The sequence below is a fragment of the Macaca fascicularis genome, chromosome 19, assembly GCF_037993035.2.
Source record: "Macaca fascicularis isolate 582-1 chromosome 19, T2T-MFA8v1.1".
Classification (NCBI taxonomy): domain Eukaryota; kingdom Metazoa; phylum Chordata; class Mammalia; order Primates; family Cercopithecidae; genus Macaca; species Macaca fascicularis.
Window position 1 is genome coordinate 25,087,787 of NC_088393.1, and position 15,947 is coordinate 25,103,733.

Consider the following 15,947-nt stretch of genomic DNA (forward strand, 5'->3'; position numbering starts at 1 on the left):
CTCACTGGGGAGTGCTGGACGATCGGTGCTGGTCAGCTGCTGCAGCCCGACAAGCGAAAGCTGAAGCAGGGCGAGGCATTGCCTCACCTGGGAAGCGCAAGGGGGAAGGGAATCCCTTTTCCTAGCCAGGGGAACTGAGACGCACAACACCTGGAAAATCGGGTAACTCCCACCCCAATACTGCGCTTTAAGCAAACAGGCACACCAAGAGATCATATTCCACACCTGGCCGGGAGGGTCCCACACCAACGGAGCCTCCCTCATTGCTAGCACAGCAGTCTGTGATCTACCGGCAAGGCAGCAGTGAGGCTGGGGGAGGGGCGCCCGCCATTGCTGAGGCTTAAGTAGGTAAACAAAGCTGCTGGGAAGCTCGAACTGGGTGGAGCTCACAGCAGCTCAAGGAAACATTCCTGTCTCTGTAGACACCACCTCTGGGGACAGGGCAATAGCAAACACAGCCGAAACCTCTGCAGACGCAAACGACTCTGTCTAACAGCTTTGAAGAGAGCAGTGGATCTCCCAACACGGAGGTTGAGATCTCAGAAGGGACAGACTCCCTGCTCAAGTGGGTCCCTGACCCCTGAGTAGCCTAACTGGGAGACATCCCCCACTAGGGGCAGTCTGACACCCCACACCTCACAGGGTGGAGTACACCCCTGAGAGGAAGCTTCCAAAGCAAGAATCAGACAGGTACACTCGCTGTTCAGAAATATTCTATCTTCTGCAGCCTCTGCTGCTGATACCCAGGCAAACAAGGTCCGGAGTGGACCTCAAGCAATCTCCAACAGACCTACAGCTGAGGGTCCTGACTGTTAGAAGGAAAACTATCAAACAGGAAGGATACCTACACCAAAACCCCATCAGTACATCACCATCATCAAAGACCAGAGGCAGATAAAACCACAAAGATGGGGAAAAAGCAGGGCAGAAAAGCTGGAAATTCAAAAAATAAGAGCGCATCTCCCCCGGCAAAGGAGCGCAGCTCAACGCCAGCAACGGATCAAAGCTGGACGGAGAATGACTTTGATGAGATGAGAGAAGAAGGCTTCAGTCCATCAAATTTCTCAGAGCTAAAGGAGGAATTATGTACCCAGCGCAAAGAAACTAAAAATCTTGAAAAAAAAGTGGAAGAATTGATGGCTAGAGTAATTAATGCAGAGAAGGTCATAAACGAAATGAAAGAGATGAAAACCATGACACAAGAAATACGTGACAAATGCACAAGCTTCATTAACCGACTCGATCAACTGGAAGAAAGAGTATCTGCGATTGAGGATCAAATGAATGAAATGAAGCGAGAAGAGAAACAAAAAGAAAAAAGAAGAAAAAGAAATGAACAAAGCCTGCAAGAAGTATGGGATTATGTAAAAAGACCAAATCTACGTCTGATTGGGGTGCCTGAAAGTGAGGGGGAAAATGGAACCAAGTTGGAAAACACTCTTCAGGATATCATCCAGGAGAACTTCCCCAACCTAGTAGGGCAGGCCAACATTCAAATCCAGGAAATACAGAGAATGCCACAAAGATACTCCTCGAGAAGAGCAACTCCAAGACACATAATTGCCAGATTCACCAAAGTTGAAATGAAGGAAAAAATCTTAAGGGCAGCCAGAGAGAAAGGTCGGGTTACCCACAAAGGGAAGCCCATCAGACTAACAGCAGATCTCTCGGCAGAAACTCTCCAAGCCAGAAGAGAGTGGGGGCCAATATTCAACATTCTTAAAGAAAAGAATTTTAAACCCAGAATTTCATATCCAGCCAAACTAAGTTTCATAAGTGAAGGAGAAATAAAATCCTTTACAGAGAAGCAAATGCTTAGAGATTTTGTCACCACCAGGCCTGCCTTACAAGAGACCCTGAAGGAAGCACTAAACATGGAAAGGAACAACCGGTACCAGCCATTGCAAAAACATGCCAAAATGTAAAGACCATTGAGGCTAGGAAGGAACTGCATCAACTAACGAGCAAAATAACCAGTTAATATCATAATGGCAGGATCAAGTTCACACATAACAATCTTAACCTTAAATGTAAATGGACTAAATGCTCCAATTAAAAGACACAGACTGGCAAACTGGATAAAGAGTCAAGACCCCTCAGTCTGCTGTATTCAGGAGACCCATCTCACACGCACAGACATACATAGGCTCAAAATAAAGGGATGGAGGAAGATTTACCAAGCAAATGGAGAACAAAAAAGAGCGGGGGTTGCAATACTAGTCTTTGATAAAACAGACTTTAAACCATCAAAGATCAAAAGAGACAAAGAAGGCCATTACATAATGGTAAAGGGATCAATTCAACAGGAAGAACTAACTATCCTAAATATCTATGCACCCAATACAGGAGCACCTAGATTCATCAAGCAAGTCCTTAGAGACTTACAAAGAGACTTAGACTCCAATACAATAATAATGGGAGACTTCAACACTCCACTGTCAACATTAGACAGATCAACGAGACAGAAAGTTAACAAGGATATCCAGGAATTGAACTCATCTCTGCAGCAAGCAAACCTAATAGACATCAATAGAACTCTCCACCCCAAATCAACAGAATATACATTCTTCTCAGCACCACATCGTACTTACTCAAAAATCGACCACATAATTGGAAGTAAAGCACTCCTCAGCAAATGTACAAGAACAGAAATTATAACAAACTGTCTCTCCGACCACAGTGCAATCAAACTAGAACTCAGGACTAAGAAACTCAATCAAAACCGCTCAACTACATGGAAACTGAACAACCTGCTCCTGAATGACTACTGGGTACATAACGAAATGAAGGCAGAAATAAAGATGTTCTTTGAAACCAATGAGAACAAAGATACAACATACCAGAATCTCTGGGACACATTTAAAGCAGTGTGTAGAGGGAAATTTATAGCACTAAATGCCCACAAGAGAAAGCAGGATAGATCTAAAATTGACACTCTAACATCACAATTAAAAGAACTAGAGAAGCAAGAGCAAACACATTCGAAAGCTAGCAGAAGGCAAGAAATAACTAAGATCAGAGCAGAACTGAAGGAGATAGAGACACAAAAAACTCTCCAAAAAATCAATGAATCCAGGAGTTGGTTTTTTGAAAAGATCAACAAAATTGACAGACCACTAGCAAGACTAATAAAGAAGAAAAGAGAGAAGAATCAAATCGACACAATTAAAAATGATAAAGGGGATATCACCACCGACCCCACAGAAATACAAACTACCATCAGAGAATACTATAAACACCTCTATGCAAATAAACTGGAAAATCTAGAAGAAATGGATAATTTCCTGGATACTTACACTCTTCCAAGACTAAACAAGGAAGAAGTTGAATCCCTTAATAGACCAATAGCAGGCTCTGAAATTGAGGCAATAATTAATAGCCTACCAACCAAAAAAAGTCCAGGACCAGATGGATTCACAGCTGAATTCTACCAGAGGTATAAGGAGGAGTTGGTACCATTCCTTCTGAAACTATTCCAATCAATAGAAAAAGAGGGAATCCTCCCTAACTCATTTTATGAGGCCAACATCATCCTGATACCAAAGCCTGGCAGAGACACAACTAAAAAAGAGAATTTTAGACCAATATCCCTGATGAACATCGATGCAAAAATCCTCAATAAAATACTGGCAAACCGGATTCAGCAACACATCAAAGGGCTTATCCACCATGATCAAGTGGGCTTCATCCCTGGGATGCAAGGCTGGTTCAACATTCCCAAATCAATAAACATAATCCAACATATAAGCAGAACCAAAGACAAGAACCACATGATTATCTCAATAGATGCAGAAAAGACTTTTGACAAAATTCAACAGCCCTTCATGCAAAAAACGCTCAATAAATTCGGTATTGATGGAACGTACCTCAAAATAATAAGAGCTATTTATGACAAACCCACAGCCAATATCATACTGAATGGGCAAAAACTGGAAAAATTCCCTTTGAAAACTGGCACAAGACAGGGATGCCCTCTCTCACCACTCCTATTCAACATAGTGTTGGAAGTTCTGGCTAGGGCAAATAGGCAAGAGAAAGAAATCAAGGGTATTCAGTTAGGGAAAGAAGAAGTCAAATTGTCCCTGTTTGCAGATGACATGATTGTATATTTAGAAAACCCCATTCTCTCAGCCCAAAATCTCCTTAAGCTGATAAGCAACTTCAGCAAAGTCTCAGGATACAAAATTAATGTGCAAAAATCACAAGCATTCTTACACACCAGTAACAGACAAACAGAGAGCCAAATCATGAATGAACTTCCATTCACAATTGCTTCAAAGACAATAAAATACGTAGGAATCCAACTTAAAAGAGATGTAAAGGACCTCTTCAAGGAGAACTACAAACCACTGCTCAGTGAAATAAAAGAGGACACAAACAAATGGAAGAACATACCATGATCATGGATAGGAAGAATCAATATCGTGAAAATGGCCATACTGCCGAAGGTAATTTATAGATTCAATGCCATCCCCATCAAGCTACCAATGAGTTTCTTCACAGAATTGGAAAAAACTGCTTTAAAGTTCATATGGAACCAAAAAAGAGCCCGCATCTCCAAGACAATCCTAAGTCAAAAGGACAAAGCTGGAGGCATCACGCTACCTGACTTCAAACTATACTACAAGGCTACAGTAACCAAAACAGCATGGTACTGGTACCAAAACAGAGATATAGACCAATGGAACAGAACAGAGTCCTCAGAAATAATACCACACATCTACAGCCATCTGATCTTTGACAAACCTGAGAGAAACAAGAAATGGGGAAAGGATTCCCTATTTAATAAATGGTGCTGGGAAAATTGGCTAGCCATAAGTAGAAAGCTGAAACTGGATCCTTTCCTTACTCCTTATACGAAAATTAATTCAAGATGGATTAGAGACTTAAATGTTAGACCTAATACCATAAAAATCCTAGAGGAAAACCTAGGTAGTACCATTCAGGACATAGGCATGGGCAAAGACTTCATGTTTAAAACACCAAAAGCAACGGCAGCAAAAGCCATAATTGACAAATGGGATCTCATTAAACTAAAGAGCTTCTGCACAGCAAAAGAAACTACCATCAGAGTGAACAGACAACCTACAGAATGGGAGAAAATTTTTGCAATCTACTCATCTGACAAAGGGCTGATATCCAGAACCTACAAAGAACTCAAACAAATTTACAAGAAAAAAACAAACAACCCCATCAAAAAGTGGGCAAAGGATATGAACAGACATTTCTCAAAAGAAGACATTCATACAGCCAACAGACACATGAAAAAATGCTCATCATCACTGGCCATCAGAGAAATGCAAATCAAAACCACAATGAGATATCATCTCACACCAGTTAGAACGGCGATCATTAAAAAGTCAGGAAACAATAGGTGCTGGAGAGGATGTGGAGAAATAGGAACACTTTTACACTGTTGGTGGGATTGTAAACTAGTTCAACCATTATGGAAAACAGTATGGCGATTCCTCAAGGATCTACAACTAGATGTACCATATGACCCAGCCATTCCATTACTGGGTATATACCCAAAGGATTATAAATTATGCTGCTACAAAGACACATGCACACGTATGTTTACTGCAGCACTATTCACAATAGCAAAGACTTGGAATCAACCCAAATGTCCATCAGTGACAGACTGGATTAAGAAAATGTGGCACATATACACCATGGAATACTATGCAGCCATCAAAAAGGATGAGTTTGTGTCCTTTGTAGGAACATGGATGCAGCTGGAAACCATCATTCTTAGCAAACTATCACAAGAACAGAAAACCAAACACCGCATGTTCTCACTCATAGGTGGGAACTGAACAATGAGATCACTTGGACTCAGGAAGGGGAACATTACACACCGGGGCCTATCATGGGGAGGGGCGCGGGGGCAGGGATTGCACTGGGAGTTATACCTGATGCAAATGACGAGTTGATGGGTGCAGCACACCAACATGGCACAAGTATACATATGTAACAAACCTGCACGTTATGCACATGTACCCTACAACTTAAAGTATAATAATAATAAATTAAAAAAAAAAAAAGAAAACACTCTTTTTGTAGAGTCTGTGAAGGGACATTTTGAAGTCCATTGAGAGCTATGGTGTAAAACTGAATATCCTTAGATAAAAACTAGAAAGAAACCCTCTGTGTAACTGCTTTGCAATGAATGGATTCATCTCACAGAGTTAAACCTTTCTGTTTATTCAGCAGGTTGCAAACCCTCCTTTTGTAAAATCAGTGAAGGGACATTTGGGAGCCCATTTTGACCTACAGTGAAAAACGGAGTATCCCCTGGTAAAACTAGATAGAAGCTACCTGTGATATCACTTTGCGATTTGTGGATTCATCTCACAGGGTTAAACATTTCTTTTGATTCAGCAGGTTGAAAATACTCTTTTGTAGATAAACAAAAAGACATTAAGGAGCCCATTGAGGCCTATAGTGAAAAACTGAATATCCCCTGATAAAAACTGGAAAGAAGGTATCTGTGAAAGTTCTTTACTATTTGTGGATCTATCTCTTAGAGTTAAACCTTTCTTTTGATTTAGCTGGTTGGAAACACTTTTTGTAGAATCTGCCAAGGATATTTGGGGGCCCATTGAGTATTATAGTGAAAGAAAGAATATCCCTGGATAAAAAATAGAAGCTATCTTGTAACAGCTTTGTGATGTGTGGATTCATCTCACAGAGTTAAACTTTTCTTTTGATTCAGTAGATTGGAAACACTCCTTTTGTAGAATATGAGAAGGGACTTTGGGAGGCCAATGTGGCCTATAGTGAAAAACCGAACATACCCCAGTAAAAACTAGAAAGAAGCTGTGTGATATTGCTTTGCGATTTGTGGATTCATCTCACAGAGTTAAACTTTTTTTTTTTTTTTTTTTTGATTCGGCACTTTGAAAACACTCTTTTGTTAGAACTGCAAAAAGACATCTAAGAACCCATTGAAGCCTATAGTGAAAAACCAAATATCACCCAATAAAAACTAGAGGGAAGCTATCTGTGAAACTGCTTTGCTATTTGTGAATCCATCTCATACAGTGAAACCTTTCTTTTGATTCAACTGATTGGAAGCACTCTTCTTGTAGATACTGTGAAGAGACATTTCGGAGCCCATTGAGGCTTATAGGAGAAAACTGAATATCACCAGGTAAAATTAGAAAGAAAGTACTTGTGAAACCACTTTGTGATGTGCAGAATCATCTCAGAGAGATAAACTTTTTTTTTTTTTTGACTCATCAGGTTGAAAACACTCTTTTTTGTAGAAACAGCAACAGAACATTTGGAAGCCCACTGAGGCCTGTTATGAAAAACCGAATATCCCCACATAAAATCTAGATAGAAGCTATCTATGAAACTGCTTTGCAATGTGTGTATTATCTCACAGAAGTAAACCTTTCTTTTGATTCACCAGGATGGAAACACTCTATTTGAAGAATCTGCAAAGGGACATTTGGGAGCCCATTGAGGCCTATAGTGAAAAATGAAATATCCCCTGATGAAAAGTATAAAGAAGCTATCTTTGAAAAAATTATGTGATATGTGTATTTAACCTCACAGAGGCAAACCATTCTTTTGATTCAGCATGTCGGAAACACTCCTTTTTTAGAAATTGCAAAGGGACATTTTGGAGCCCTTTGATGCCTATAATGAAAAACTGAATATCCCCAGATAAAAACTAGAAAGAAGCTATCTGTGAAACTGTTTTGTGATGTCTGGATTCATCTCACAGCATAAAACCTTTCTTTTGATTCAGCAGGTGGGAAACATTCTTTTTGCAGAAATGACGAAGGGACATTTGGGAGCCAGGTTGAGGCTAATAATGAAAAACTGAATATCCACAGGTAAAAACTGGAAACAAGCTATCTGTGAAATCATTTTGTGATGTGTGGATTCATTTAAAAGACTTAAACCTTTCTTTTGATTCAGCAGGTTGGAAACACTCTTTTTGTAGAATCTGGGAAAGGATATTTGGGAGGCCATTGAAGCCTATGGTGTAAAACGAAATATCCCCTGATGAAAACTGGAAAAAAACAATGTGTGAAACTGCTTTGTGATGTATGAATTCACCTCACAGAATTAAACCTTTCTTTTGATTCAGCTGGTTGGAGAAACTCTTTATGTGCAATCTGTGAATGGTCAGTTGGGAGCGCATTGAGGCCTATAGTGAAAAACTGAATATCCCATGAAAAAAACTGGAAAGAACTTATCTGTTAAACTGCTTTGTGATGTGTGGATTCATCTCAAAGCGTTAAACCTTTCTTTTGATTCAGCAGGTTGGAAACACTCTTTATGTACAATCTCCAAAGGGTCATTTGGGAGCTCATTGGGGCCTATAGTGAAAAACCAAATATCCCATTATGAAAACTGGAATGAATCTATCTGTTAAAGTGTTTTGTGATGTGTGGATTCACCTCGAAGAGTTAAATCTCTTTTTTTGATTCAGCAATTGAAAACACTCTTTTTATAAAGATTACGAAGGGACATTTGTGAGCCCATTGAGTCTTATGAAGAAAAACTGAATATCCCCCATATAAAAAGAAGAAAGAAGCTATCTGTGGAACTGCTTTGCAATGTGTGGGTTCATCTCCCAGAGTTAAAACTTTCTTTTGATTCATTAGGTTGGAAACACTTTTTTTTTGTAGGAACTGCAAAGGGACATTTGGGAGCCCATTAAGGCCTAGTGAAAAAACAGAATACACCCTGATAAAAACAAGAAAGAAGCCATCTGTGAAACTGCTTTGTGGTGTGTGGATTCATCTAACAGAGTTAAAATTTCCTTTTGATTCAGCAGGATAGAAACACTCATTTTGTAGAATCTGTGAAGGGACATTTGGGAGCCCATTGAGGCCTATAGTGAAAAACAGAATATCCCCAATAAAAAATATGAAGGAGCTATGTGTTAAACTGCATTGCAGTGTTGGAATCACATCACAGAGAAACCTTTCTTTTAATTCAGCAGGTTGGAAACACTCTTTTTGTAAAATTTGTGAAAGGACACTTAGGAGCCCTTTAAGGCCTACAGCAAAAATACAAATATCCACGAGTAAAAACTAGAAAGAAACTACCTGGGAAACTGCTTTGTGATGTGTGGATTTCTCTCACAACGTGAAACCTTTCTTTTTATTTAGTCAATTGGAAACAGTCTTTTTGCAGAATCAGTGAAGGGACATTTGGAAACCCATTGTTGCCTATAGTGAAAAATGAAATAACGCCATATAAAAACTAGGAAGAAACTATCTGTGAAACAGGCTTGAGAGGAGTGGATTCATCTCACAGTGTTAAACCTTTCTTTTGATTCACCAGTTTGGAAACATTCTTTTTGTAGTACATGTGAAGAAACATTCGGGAGCTCATTGAGACCTATCGTGAAAAACCAAATATCCCCAGATAAAAACTAGAAAGAACCTATCTGTGAAACTGCTTTGTGAAGTGTGGATTCATCTCACAAAGTTAAACCTTTCTTTTGATTCAGCTGGTTGAAAATACTCTTTCCGTAGAATCTGTGAAGGGAAGCTTGGAAGACCTTTGAGGCCTGTAGTGAAAAACTGAATATCCCCATATAAAAAGTTGAAAGAATCCATCTATGGAACTGCGTTTTGATGTGTGACTTCATCTCATAGGGTTAAACATTTCTTTTGATTCAGCAGGTTGCAAACACTCTTTTCATAGAATTTGCGAAGGGACACTTTGGAGACCATTGAAGCCTATAGTGAAAAACTGAATATTCCAGATAAAAACTGCAAAAAAACTATTTATGAAACGGTTTATTTATGTGTGGATTCAACTCAGAGAGTTAAACATTTCTTTTGATTCAGCAGGTTGTAAACAGTCATTTGTAGAAACTGTGACCATACGTTTGAGAGCCCATTTAGGCCTATAGTACAAAACTGAATATCCCCCAATAAAAACTCAAAAGAAGCTATCTGTGAAATTGCTTTTAGTTGAGTGGATTCATCCTAGATAGTTGAACCTCTCTTTTGAGTCAGCAGATTGGAAACAGTCTTTTTGTAGAAGCTGCAATGAGACATTAGGAAACCTTTTGAGTTCTACAGTGAAAATGAATATCCGTGGATAAAAACTAGCAAGAAGCTAATTGTGAAATGGCTTGGTAGTGTGTGGATCCCTCTCACAGAGTAAAAAGTTTATTTTGATTCAGCAAATTGGAAAAACTCTTTTTGCAGAGTCAATGAAAGGACTTTTGGAAGCCCATTGATGCCTATAGTGAAAAAAGGAATATCCCTGATCAAAACTAGAAAGAAGCTTCTGTGAAACCACTTTTTGATGTATATATTCATCTCACGGAGACAAACCTCAGTTTTGATTCAGCAGGTTGGAAACACTCTTTTTGTAGCAACTGCAAAGGGACATTTGGGAGCCTATTAAGGCATGTAGTGAAAAATGGAACATCCCCAGATTAAAACTGGAAAGAAGCCAGTTTTGTACTTGCTTTGTGATGGCTGGATTAATCTCTCAGAGTTAAACCTCTCCTTTGATTCAGCAGGTTGGAAACACTCTTTCTGCAGAAATGGCAAATAAATATTTGCAAGACCATTGAGGGCTAATATGAAAAATCGAATATCCCCAGATAAAAACAAGAAATAATTTATCTGTGAAACTGCTATGCCATGTCTGGATTCATCTCACAGAGGTAAACCATTCTTTTGATTCAGTGGGTTGGAAACACTCTTCTTGCAGAATCTATGAAAGTACATTTAGTAGCCCATTGAGGCCTACAGTAAAAAACAAAATATCCCAGATAAAAACTACAAAGAACCAGTCTGTGAAATTGCTTTGTGACGTGTGGATGCATTGCATAGAGTAAACCTTGCTTTTGGTTGAGCTGGTTGGTAATACTATTTTTGTAGAATCTGCAAAGGAACATTTGGGGGCCCATTGAATCCTATAGAGAAAAACTCATTATCCCCAGATAAAAGCTAGAAGGAATCCATCTGTGAAACTACTTGGTGATGTGCTGATTCATCTCACAGAGATAAACCTTTATTTTGATTCATCAGGTTGGAAATACTCTTTTTATAGAAACTGTGAAGGCACATTTAGGAGGCCTTTAAGGCTTTCAGTGAAAAACCAAATATCCTTAGATAAAAACTAGAGAGAAGCTATCTGTGAAACCACTTTGTGATGTGTGGATTCATCTAACAGAATTAAACCTTTCTTTTGATTCAGCAGGTTGGAAACACTCTTTGTTTAGAAATTATGGAGTGACATTCTGGAGCTCACTGAGGTCTCTGTTGAAAAACAGATATACCCTAATAAAAACTAAAAAGAAACTATCAGTGAAACTGCTTTGTGGGTTTATTTCATACAGTACAATCTTTCTTTTGATTCAGCAGGTTGGAAAATCTCTTTATGTAGAATTTGCAAAGGGACATTTGAGATCCAATTGAGGCCTATAGTAAAAACCCGAATATCTGTGCATAAAAACTAAAGAGAAGCTACCTGTGAAACTGTTTATTGATGTGTCAATTCGTCTCACAGAGTTAAATCATTACATTATTCAGCAGGTTGCAATCACTTTTTGTAGAATTTGTGAAGGAACATTTGGAAACACATTGAGACCTGTAGTGAAAAATGGAATATCCCCACTTAAAACCTAGAAAGAAGTTATCTGTGGAATTGCTTTGTGATGTGTGGATTCATCTCTCAGAGTTATACCTACTTTTGATTCAGCATGTTGGAAACATTTGCTTTGTACTATCTGCAAAGGGACATTTGGGAGCCCATTGAGGCCTACTCTAAAAAATGAATATCTTAATTTAAAACCAAGAAAGAAGCTATCTGGGAAACTGCTTTGCAATGTGTGGATTCATTTCACAGAATTAAACACTTCTTTTTAATCAGCATGTTGAAAAAAACTCTTTTTGTAGAATCTGAGAGGGGACATTTGTAAGCTCATTGAGGCCTATAGGGAAAAATGAAATATCCCCAGGTAAAAACTAGAAAGAAGATATGTGTGTAACCGCTTTGTGATTTATGGATTCATATCACAATATTAAACCTTTCTTTTGATTCAGCAGCTTGAAAAAACCTTTTTTTTTTTTTTTTTTTTTTTTTTTTTTTAGAAACAGCAAAGGGACATTTGGGAACCCATGAGGCCTATACTGAGAAACTTAATATCCCCAGATAAAAACTAGAAAGAATCTCTTTGTGATACTGTTTTGTGATGTGTAGAATCATCTCACAGAGTTAAAGTTTTCTTTTGATTCGGCATGTTGGAAATACATTTTTTTTTTTGTAGAATGTGCGAAGGAATATTTGGGAACCAATTCAGGCCTATAGTGAAAAACCAAATATTGCCCCATGAAAAATACAAAGAAGGTATCTGTGAAAATACTTTGTGATGTAAGGACTCATATCGCAGAGTTAAAGCTTTCTTTTATTCAACAGGTTGGAAACACTCTTTTTAGAATCTGCGAAGTTACATTTGTTAGACCATTGAGGCCTGTAGTAAAAAAGGGAATACACCATATAAAAACCAGAAAGAACCTATCTGGGAAATCGCTTTGTGATTTGTGGATTCACCTCAGACAGTTAAACCTTTCTTTTGATTCATCAGATTGGAAACACTCTTTTTAAAGAGTCTGTGATGACACATGAGGTCTTTGGTGAAAAACCGAATATCACCTGATAAAAACTAGAAGAAAGCTATCTGTGAAACGGCTTTTGCAGCGTGTGGATTCATCTTACAGAGTTAAACCTTTCTTTCGATTAAGCAGGATGCAAACACTCTTTTTGTAGAATCTGTGAAGGGACATTTGGGAACCCATTGATGACTATACTGAAAAACAGAATATCCCAGATCAAAACTACAAAGAAGCTATATCTGAAATGACTTTGAGATGTTTGGATTGATCTCACAGGTTTAAACCTTACTTTTGATTTGCTAGGTTGGAGAAACACGTTTTGTAGAAACTGCAAAGGGACATACGGGAGCCCATTGAGGTCTATAGTGAAAAACTGAATATCTCCCAACAAAAACTCGAAAGATGCTATCTGTGAAATTGCTTTGTGATGTTGGATTCATCACAAAGTGGTAAATCTTTCCTTTGATTCAGCAGGTTGGAAACAATCTTTTTGTACAATCTGCGAAGGGATATTTGGAAGCCCATTGAGGCCTATAGTGCAAAATTGAATATCTGTGGATAGCAACTACAAAGAAGCTCTCTGTGAAACCACTTTTTTATGCATGGATTCATCTTACAAAGTCAAATATTTTTTTTTTTTTTTTGATTTAGCAGGTTTGGCACACTCTTTTTGTAGAATCATCAAAGGGACTTTTGAAAGCCTATTGAGGCCTACAGTGAAAAACCAAGTATCTAAGATTAAAAACTAGAAAAAAATCTATCTGTGAAACAGCTTTGCAATGATTAGATTCACCTCACAGAGTTAAATCTTTCTTTTGATTCAGCAGGTTAAAAACAGTCTTTTTGTAGAAACTGCATAGGGACATTGGGGAGCCCATTGAGGCCTACAGTGAAAAAAAAAAACTATGCCCAGATAAAAACTAGAAAGAAGCTATTTGTAAAGCTGCCTTGTCATGTGTGGATTCATCTCACAGAGTTAAACCTTTCTATTGATTCAGCAGGTTTGAAACACTCTTTTTTTTAGAAACTACAAAGGTACATTTGGGAGCCCGTTGAGCCCTACAGAGAAAAACTGAATATCTCCTGATAAATAACAGAAAGAAGCTATCTGTGAAACTGCTTTGTGATGTATGGATTAATCTCAGAGAGTTAAATCTTTTCTTTTATTCATTAGGTTGGAAACACTGCTTTTGTAGAAACTGCAAATGGACGTTTGGTAGCCTTTTATGACCTATTGTGAAAAACTGAATATCCATGGATACAAACATGAAAGAACCTGTCTGTTAAACCCTTGGTAATAGGTTGATTTATCTCACAGGTCTAAACGTTTATTTTGATTCAGTGGGATGGAAACACTCTTTTTGTAGAAATTGCGAAGAGACTTTCGGGAGCCCATTAAGGCTTATAGTGAGAAAGTGAATATTCTACGAAAAAAACAGAGACTATCTGTGAAACTACTGGATGATGTGTGGGTTCATTTCAGAAAGTTAAAGCTTTGTTTTGATTCTGCAGGTTGAAATCACTCTTTTTGTAGGATCTGCAAAAATTCATTTCGGAGCTCATTTAGACCTGTGGTGAAAAACCAACTATCAACAGACAGAAACTAGAAAGACACTATCTGTGAAACCCTTTCATGATGTGTGGATTCATCTCACAGAGGTAAAACTTTCTTTTGATTGAGCAGGTTGTAAACACGTACTTTGTAGAAAGTGCAAAGGGACATTTGGGAGCTCATTGAGGCCTATTGTGAAAAGCTGATTATCCCAGATAAAAACTAGTAAGAAGCTATCTGTTATACTGCCTTGTGATATGTGGATTCACCTCAGAGAGTTAAACATTCATTTTCATTCAGCAGAATGAAACACTATTTTTGTAGAATCTGTGAAGGGACATTGGGGGCCCATTGAAGCCTATAGTGAAAAACTGAGTATCTGCAGATAAAAACATAAGAAAAACTATCTGTGAAACCACTTTGTGACGTGTGGATCATCTCACCAAGTTAAACACTTCTTGTGATCCGTAGGTTGGAAACACTCTTTTTAGAATTTGCAATGGATCATTTGAAAGCCCATTGAATCCTATAGTGAAAAATCGAATGTCTCATATAAAAACTAGAAAAAAGCTACCTGTGAAACCACTTTGTGATGTGTAGATTCATCTCAAAGAATTAAGTTTTACATTGAAATTCAGTAGGCTGAAAACACTCTTTTTGTAGATCTGGGAAGGGCTATTTGGAAGCCCATTTTGGCCGATAATGAAAAACCAAATATCCCATGATAAAAACTAGAAAGAAGTTATCTGTGAAACTACTTTGTGATGAGTGGATTCATCTCACAGAGTTAAACTTTTCTTTTGATTCACCACGTTGGAAACAATCTTTTTGTAGAGTTTGCGAAGGGATATTAGGGAGCCCATTGATATCTAAGGTGAAAAACCGAATTTTTTCAGATAACAACTAGAAAGAACCTGTCTTTGAAAACACTTTTCTATGTGTGGATTTATCTCACAGCGTTAAATCTTTCTTTTAATTCAGAAGGTTTGAAACACCTTTTTTGTAAAAACTGTCAATAAACATTTGGAGAGCATTGAGGCCTAACTGGTAAAACAAAATATCCCCAGATAAAAACTAGAAAGAAGTCATTTGTGAAACTGCTTTGTGATGTGTGGATTCATCTCACAAAGGTTAAGCATTCTTTTGATTCAGCAGGTTGGAATCACTTTTTGTAGTAATTCTGAGGGGAACCAACTGAGACTTATAGTGAAAACCCAAATATCAGCTGGGCGTGGTGGCTCACGCCTGTAATCCTAGCACTTTGGGAGGCTGAGGTGGGCGGATCAGGAGGTCAGGAGATCAAGACCATCCTGGCTAACATGGTGAAACCCCATCTCTACTAAAAACACAAAAAATTAGCCGGGCAGGGTGGTGGACTCCTGTAGTCCCAGCTACTCTAGAGGCTGTGGCAGGAGAATGGTGTGAACCCGGGAGGTGGAGTTTGCAGTGAGCCAAGATTAAAAAAAAAAAAAAAAGAGAATATCATACGATAAAAATTGGAAAAAACCTACCTGTGAAACTGCTTTATGATGTGTGGATTCATCTCACAGTTAAACCATTCTTTTAATTCAGCAGGTTGGAAGCACTCTTTTTGTAGAATCTGTGAAGGGACATTTGTGATGATATTCTGGCCTACAGTGAAAAATCGAATATCTGCAGATAAAAACTGGAAAGAAATGATCTGTGAAACCACTTTATGATGTGTGGATTCATCTCACAGAATTAAAACTTTCTATTGATTAAGAAGGTTGGAAACACTTCTTTTTGTAGGATCTGCAAATGGATGT